Here is an 8,762-nt window from a genome sequence, read left to right on the forward strand (position 1 = left end):
TGTCAAAAAAGGCACTTTTTATACAAGGCCATACGAGTCTATAATTTCTCATTTGTTTTATTGAAACATTCCAAAGCACATTTTCAAGTTGCAGTTAAACTGGCATATTCAAATTTTATCAATTTTTCTGAATAATTCTTTTTCTCATTCCTGCTGTGTTTGGATTTCTCTCTTGAATCTTTAAAAACATATATTAAAGTCCTTCAAATATTGTTATATCCAAGTTACAAGGCTTGAATGAATTTATAGTAGTATCTCTCTACAAATAGACTCTTCAAATAAAAATCCAGTTGATAATGTGTACTTAAATTACTCAATCACTTGAACCTGAAAAAAAAAACATATAATACTGCAAAATATTACAGTAGTTAACAACTTTAGGTCTTATGAAGGCAGTTTTTTCTCCTATGAAATTAAAGAAATGAGATGCTCAAGGCAAACATATTGTGATATTTGTGTCACCAAGCCAGGTGAATTGGAACAGAGAGCAGGAAGAGTGTTCCTGGAAATCATTTCTGCACTAGATTAGCTTCTCATTTTATTTCTCTGTTACAATTCCTTATATTTTCATGAATTTTGCCCATTTTTCACTCTAAAAATGTTAACATATATATTAATACATTTAAAGTCTTTATTTGCACATGACAGTTCTGGGTCATCCCTGGGTCTGTTTCTACTGACTATTTTTTCTATTTATGGGTGATACTTTCAGGTTTATTCACATGTACTTTAGGTTTTTTTTCTTGTTGTTTTTTGTTTGTTTCTTAATTAAATACTACAGTTTGAGTATAACAGAGCAGTGAAAACAGACAGAAATTATAATATTTTCCAGGAAGTGCTTGCTCTTTTTTGAGTCAGGTATCTTGGTCTAGGATCTGATCTCTTCAATCTAATCATTAGTTGAGCTGAATTAGCACTGGGTTTGTCACTCTGGTTAACTTAATTCACCTCTGTTCCTAAATATCTTGAGTGTGGGATTACCCTCCTTCCAGCAGTGCTGTGAGATCTGATACCACAAAATTTCTCTTTCTTGTGTCGTCTTCCTGCCCACCATTTACTCAGTAAATTTCTGTGAGAGAGGGTTGGCAGACAGTGATGTCTGACTCTGTGTTTGGGACTCCACCAGATTCAAATCTACACATCAGCTGTTAAACACTCAGTTTCTCCTTATCCCCTCAATTTTTCTCTACCAGTAGCAAACTTGCTTTTCTGCCCATCCAGGCTCCCATACTTGACAACTTACCCCAGTAATGGAAGAGGCCGTGCTCAACAAAGAAGGGCTCATCCCTCTCTGGATTTTAGTTTATTCAGACTTCTTTTGAATCTACAACTCTTCAATGGTGTTAAAGAAAAATACAATTGCAAGCTTATCCAGCACTTTCTCATAGCTATGGTGTAGTGGTGGTCTTTTGTGGTCTTTTACATCTTAACCAGAAGTGGAACCTCTTTATTTTGTTTTGATTTTGGAAAATCTGCTCTTTTATATTTTGTTTCTTTTAAGCCATTATTTGTTTTGTTTATTGCTTTTGATGTCTCTGCTAATTTAGTTACTTTTTTCTGAAAAGTTTTCCTTGTACTTCTAATCCTGTTCTGAGTTCTGTTACCTGTCCTTTCAAATCCTGTACTTCTAAAGGTTTCTAGTTTTGATTTTTACACTTTTTTTTTTTTTAGCCACATGGCTCAGCTTGTGGGGTCTTAGTTCCCCTACAAGGGATTGAACCTGGGCCATCGCAGTGAAAGTGACAAGTCCTAACCACTGGACTGGCAGGGAATTCCCTAAGTTACGCTTTAATAACATCTATCATTGGCTTAATTCCTTTCACCTCATTTCAAATATTAGGTTACATTTTCATCTGCATTGTGCAGCATAGCTTTCTGTTTTGCTCTCGTTGCCTGTAGGGACAATATTATGTTCTATTCCTCTTTCCTCTTATAACAACTTTATATTAGAATTGGCCATGATCCTTTCTATTGTGTTTTGTTTTTAAGTGAAATGAGTTTTTCTGTATTTATAGGAGTGAGGGATACAGCAAAATAGGTTTTGTAGCTTCCTGGCTCTAGTGCTCCCTCTTCTGCTGCTTTTGCAAAGTGACAAAAAATATTGTATTCAATATTTTCAGAGATCTGACTTTCTGATCCCCTCCCCCAATTTTTCCTGCACCACCTCTGTTCTCTGTACCCTTTATTCCTGATCTCTTCCTTGTGGAGTTTGTCTTGACAGGTAGCTTCCCTGTGCTGTTTTTGAAGGCTTCCAGACTTCTCCTTCATGGTCAGAATGGTGTGTCATGGTCCCCTCGTGCTCCCCTGTGAATTGGATGCTACAATTTTCAAATTGGACCTCTGTGCTGTCAGTGAATACAGGTGAGCAATGTTGTGGTTTTTCTGTTCTCTGTACTGTCGGAATCCCTTTCTTTCCTTCCACACAGATCCTCAACCATACGGGTCTTGTAGCTGTTGGTGATTTACCCCACATGCTCATTCTGCAAGATTCATTGGAATACCTTGTTAATTATTTTGTTGCAGAAGTTCAAGGTCTTTGATTTTTTTTTTTGCGGTACACGGGCCTCTCACTGTTGTGGCCTCTCCCGTTGTGGAGCACAGGCTCCGGACATGCAGGCTCAGCGGCCATGGCTCACGGGCCCAGCTGCTCCGCGGCATGTGGGATCTTTCCAGACCGGGGCACGAACCCATGTCCCTTGCATTGGCAGGCGGACTCTCAACCACTGCGCCACCAGGGAAGCCCAGGGTCTTTGATTTTGATACACTGGTTGCTTGGTCTGATTTGATGGAGGAATTTGAAGAGATAAAAATATTATGCCTCACAATCTCCCCAGAATCCTTGTCATAATTATTTTCATATGATTCTAAAGGGAAAAAAAAGATTTTACTGATGATTCAACTCTGATGCCAGTCGACTGGGATATTTCTAGAGAAGATGGTTCTGTTCTGGTTTGGTGGCTAAACAAGGCTATGTCACCATCTATGACTGTTTTCACAGAATCCCACAAACTCTGATCTGATTTCTTCACACCTCTTATTTTCCCTGTTTTGGGCTGAATTGTGTTTCCGCTAGATTTATGTTTTGACGTCCTGATCCCTGGTACCTCAGAAAGTGACTGTATTTGGAGATAGGATCTTTAAAGAGGTCATTAAGTTTACATGAGGTTATATGAGTGGGCCCTAATCCAATAGGACTGCTGTCCTTATTAGAAGAGGAGACTCAGGCACAGAGAAGTACAGAGGGTGACCATGTGAAGACACAGGGAGAAGGTGGCCGTCTACACGCCAAGGAGAGGGGCCCTCAGAGGAAACCAACCCTGCTGACACCTTGATCTCAAACTTCTGGCCTCCAGACTGTGAGAGAATAAATCTATTTAAAGCCTCCCAGTCTGTGGTACTTTGCTATGGCAGCCCTAGTGTGAATCAACCCGCTCCCCCCAACCCCGCCCCCCGCCCCCGAACAAACAAATGCACAAATGCTTGTGAGAATCTGTTCCCAGTTCACCACGTCTGGAGTGAAAAGACCATACCGGGACCTTATTTTCCCTCTTGTTATATAAGAATAGCTCCCTAGACGTTTTACTCCCTTAAAAAACTCATTTTGTGGGAGGAATAAGCTACAATATTTTTCATTTTATTTTGTGATCTTGGTTCAGGCAGAACTCAGAGGTGACTGACCTTTTGTCTGTTTTCTTATAATCTGTTCTCTTATAGCTATACTTACAGATGTTTAAATTACACTAAATATATTCTCTGCCTTCTCTCTCTCAGACTTTCACTGCAAAGGCTTTCTGGAGAAGGAGTATGACAGAAAGAGGGCAAGCTTTGTTGGAAGAGAGAGGTGGGTTCAAACCTTCTGTCTGTTGCTCATGTGTGGGATATTGGGTGAGGCACCTAACATCTCAGAGCCTTTGCTTCCTCCTTTTGAAACTGAAATGATGCTCCTCCTTCAAGGACAGGCCCAAGGGTCACAGGAGACAAAGCTGTCATTTGCTTCCTGGCACATAACGGACATCAAATAAGTGCTATTTTCCATTTTTTTTCTCTTCCTTCTCCCAACCACAGTTAGCCAGAAAAAAAAAAAAATCATGGATCAAGGAAAATTCCAGTTAATTGAATATATGTTTAAATGTGCGCAAATTAGCAACGTATTACTCCCTGCACTCCAAATGAACTGTCATCATCGGGAGTCCAGAAGGGGGTTGCTTACACACTCGGGAAGCACACCACGAACAGCTCTCTGAGCGTGGTCCTCTCTGCAGAAACAGAGGCTGCTTCAAGGATTCTCTATGTAGCGTTTTTATTCAACAACTGGCAAGCTGGTGTCCTACCTAGTGGTCAGCAGGAGGTAGCCCATTTCGAAAAGAGATGAGAAGACGTTTCATATGATCTTCAGAAGTCTGAAGAACTATCAGTTCATCCTTTTCTCCCCATTTACAGAGGTCCGGGCAGTGTAAAGCCCACTATGTGAGGGTGGCAGGGGGCATAGTACGTGTGCAGCTGCCGTGGCAACCGTGGGACTGATAAAAGAGGTCCTGCTCAAGAGAAAAAGAGTCACTACATTAAGAGGCACACTTTTGAATGCTTTTCTTAAAATATGAATGATTTCAAATACACAGAAAAGTTCATGACAAACACAGCACATTTACCACCCAGCTCTAGGGAGTTCCAACATTTTGTCATACTTGCTTCCTATTTCTTTAAGAAGCAAAAGAACACACATGCTGGCAAAGCTCCCAGTATATCCTTCCATGATCCCTTTCTTTTCCCCGTCCCTCACCCAGAGGGGAACTGTCATCTTGAATTTGGTGTTTACCTAGAATGGCATTTGAAAATTCTATTAACATCCTATATGTGAATCCCTATTTTTTTGTGTTGTCAGAATGTATTTTATTGATGTCATACTGTGTATATTTTTTCTATGACAAACAAATAATGCAATAAACTCTCTTGTGCCATTTTCCCTATGGAACTTCTGTAAGAGCTTTTCTATTCTTTTCCTAGAAATGGAACCGCTGGATTGAAGAGCAAGTCTTTTCTTTCCAGAGTGATTGTAGCAAATTACCCTTCAAATACGCATGTGTAAGTTATCCCATGGCTTTATATCTGCACTGATACTGAAATTGTTAGGCTTTTCAATATTTTCCAATTGGGTGGTTATAAAATATTTCAGTGTTTTAATTTATCTTTCCTTAATTAGTATGTATATTGAGCATCTTTTAAAAAAATGTTTTGTTGAAAAATAGTTGATTTATAATGTGTTAATTTCTGCTGTATAGCAAAGTGACTCAGTTATACATATAAATATTCTTTTCCATATTCTTTTCCATTATAGTTTATCACGGGATATTGAATATAGTTCCCTGTCCTATACAGTAGGACCTTGTTGTTAATCCATGCTATATATAAAAATTTGCATCTGCTAATCATACTGGCCATCTTTTTATATATTTCTTGGTCTTGTATTTACCTCTTCAGGATGGGGGCTGGTTTCCAGAAAGATCACACCAGGAATAGAAGCCTGGAACTTTCAGCCTCACCCCCTCAACCTCTGGGGAGGGAAGAGGGGCTGGAGGTAATCACCAATGACCAGTAATTGAATCAATCACATCTCTGTAATGGAACTTCTATAAAAACTCCTGAACAATGGGATGCAGGGAGCTTCCACGGTGCTGAACACATCGAGGTGCTGGAGGGTGGCCTCCCTAGAGAAGGCATTGAAGTTCTATGTCCCACCCCCAACCCCCATCCTTCCCTTCCATTTGGCCATTGTTGAGTTGTATCCCCTATGACAAACTGGTAATAGTAAGTGAAGTGCTTTCCTGAAGTTCTGTGAGTTGTGCTAGAGGATTATCAAACCTGAGGAGGGGGTCTTGGGAATTTCTGATTTATAGCCGTTTGGTCAGAAGATTGGGTGGCCCAGGATTTGTGAATGATGTCTGAAGAGAGGGTAGTCTTGAGGGGCCGAATGACCCCTTTAACTGACTGACTCCAGGTAGAGAGTGTCAGAACTGAATTGAATTGCTGGCCACCCAGCTGGTGTTGGAGAGTTGGAGAAGTGGTGTTGGAAAAGACACCATATATTTGGTGTCAGGAGGAAAGAAACCTCTCAGGACTGTACATAATGTGTGTGTGGTGCCGTCATGGAGGGAGCAATTAACAGATTCATTCACTGATTCCACAAATATTTATTGCACAACTGCTTCGCACCAGACACTGTTCCAGGCACTTGGGTGGTGAATAAAATATAAAAAATCCCTGCCCACGTGGGATTAGATTCTAATAGGGAGCAAAGAAAAAAAAAAAAGAAATCAACATGTAGCAGATCAGGAAGTGTATTAGTTTTCTAGGGCTGCCTTAACCAAATACACGGACTGGGCAGCTTAAACAATAGAAATGTACTGTCTCTCTGTTCTGGAGGCTGGAAGTCTGAGATCAAGGTGCCAACAGGGTTGGTTCCTTCTGAGGCTGTGAAGGAGAATCTGCTCCAGGCTTCGTGGTCATTCTGTTTCATTGTTTTTACATCATCTTCCCTTTGTGTGTGTCTTGTCTCTGCGTCCAAATTTCCCTTTTTCACAAGGACACAGTCATATGAGATTGGGACCCTAATGGTCTCATTTTAACTTGATTACTTCTGTGAAGCGTCTATCACCAAATAAGGTTCCGAGGTAAATGGGGGTTAGGATTCCAACATAGTTTGCCGGGGAGGAGACAATTCCACCTCTAACAAGTAGGTATTGGAGAATACAGAGGGCAAGATTGGGTAGGTTTGTATATAGAGAGTGGTCAAGGAGGGCTTCCCTTAGAAGGTGGTGTCTGAGCAGAGACCTGAAAGATACTAGGGAGCAAGTCCCACAGATGTCGGGATGTTGGGGGAAGAGCTGCCAAGGCAGGTTGGTGGGGGGCTCTGAGACCCTTGCTGAGGGTTTGAGGGGCAGCAAGCAGGCAAATGGGGCTAGGATGGAGCTGGTGGGGAGGGTCGTGGCGGTGTCTGCTCTAGTATGAAGGGCTGTATCAGTTTCCTGAGGCGGTTGTAACAAAAGACCACAAACTGGGTGGCTTAAAACAACAGAAATGTATTCTCTCACAATTCTGGTGACTGGAAGTCTGAAATCAAGGTGTCGCCAGGGCCATGTTCTCTCCCCTGGTGGTTGCCAGCATTTCTTGGCTCACAGCAGCATCATTCTAACATCTTCCCACCTCCGCTCCCCCCTCCCCCATCATCTCACGGCCATTATCCCTCTGTGTGTCTGGGTCATCGCTTGGTGTCCTTCTCTTTGCATCCCTGTCTCTGTGTCTCTTCTCCTCATCTTATAAAAACACCAGTCTTATTAGATGAAGAGCCCACCCCACTTCAGTATGACTTCACCCTAATGTACATCTTAATTTTATCTTTAAAGAGCCCATTTCCATATAAGGTCACTTTCGCAGGTATGCAGGAGTTAAGGCCTCAACATACCTGTTGGGGGACACAGTATAACCCACACAAGGACCTTGTACGTGAGGTGGGGCCACTAGACAGTAGGGGTTCCTGTGTGTCTGATACTCTGCTCAGGGCTCTTTGATGCATGGAAGTAGCTGCATGGAATAGAGCATCTTTTTAGCGACACATCCCTTGCCTACTTTCAGAAAAGCTTAGATGCAGCTTATAAAGGTCGATGCATAGGTAATAGGACAATTATGAAAGAAAGGACAAATTTCTAATGACAAGACTGAGAAATAACTATATTCTGGCCCCAGGAATGCATCAAGGACTGAATTCACTGGCCGCAAAGGCAAAGGGGAGAAATTGGTTTAGTTCCATAAATGCCTTATTTTTAAATTACAACATAAAAGCCATAGGTTAGTATGATGACAAAGGTCTGCAGCTACAGTTTGGCAAAGTCGGGGAAACCTCCCCAGCATCTGTTTCCTGTCCTGATGCTCTCTCACCTTTGCCCGGAAGTCAGCATTTTGGGGACCAGCTGAGGGTGTGCAGCATCCTGTTTCGGAAACCTGAAAGCATCGTATTATCTCTGAATCCAAGGAGGGCTTTCTTTGTGGAGAGTTGAAACCACACGCTTCCTAATGATTCAGTTGAACACATCGTTTCCCTCTTAGAAGTCCAAGAGGGAGAGACAGCTAAAAGAATCAGTAGGTCGAGACTGTGCTGAATTGACCTCAAATCACCCTTAAACGGACCACACCAGTCACGTTACCCGCCCCCCCATCTCCCCACTGTGTGTCACCCCAAATCCTGCTTCTTTTTTCCCTCCCACGTCCCGGTGAGTCCTCCTTCAGCACCTCCTGTGTACATCACTCTGTATCCTCCCCGAGCCACAACCCCAAATCACCCCTTGTACCCGTTTCTGGATGACGGCACCGGACTTGACTAGCCTCCCAGACCCCTCTGCTCTTAGAGGAATCTTCTCAAAACCTAGCACGCGCATGTCAGCCCTTCCGTAAGAATGGTCAGTGGCCCCAACCCTTCAGCCTGGCCTCAGAGAGTAAGTGGAGGGTGGAGAAACACAGCCCTGCAGCCCTATATTGATGCTCCCTATTGAGGCTCTCTGAACCGAGTTGGCTAAAGGTGTCACTGGGGGGATCCTGCTGACCCAACCCTATGACGTCGGGTAAGGATGCCAAGTGTCTTGGGTGGCTTTGCTCTCCTCTCCCCTCCCGCTGACACCACAGTGCAAAGCTCAGGGAGCAGTCTGTCTTCTTTCACTTTTAGGTTCTTAGGGGCTGCACCATCATGCACTAGCCATGGTGTTGTGACGTTG

At 42.6% G+C, this 8,762-nt stretch overlaps 1 long non-coding RNA gene across 1 annotated transcript; it reads left to right on the plus strand.

Annotated features, from left to right (window-relative positions):
- The first annotated feature begins 2,243 nt into the window (after positions 1–2,243).
- Positions 2,244–5,120, plus strand: LOC132520725 (uncharacterized). Its single transcript, XR_009540606.1, has 3 exons — positions 2,244–2,361; positions 3,772–3,841; positions 5,005–5,120. It is a non-coding gene; the product is annotated as an uncharacterized LOC132520725 (long non-coding RNA).
- The last annotated feature ends 3,642 nt before the right edge of the window (positions 5,121–8,762 follow it).

Source organism: Lagenorhynchus albirostris, chromosome 5 (assembly GCF_949774975.1).
Source record: "Lagenorhynchus albirostris chromosome 5, mLagAlb1.1, whole genome shotgun sequence".
Lineage (NCBI taxonomy): Eukaryota > Metazoa > Chordata > Mammalia > Artiodactyla > Delphinidae > Lagenorhynchus > Lagenorhynchus albirostris.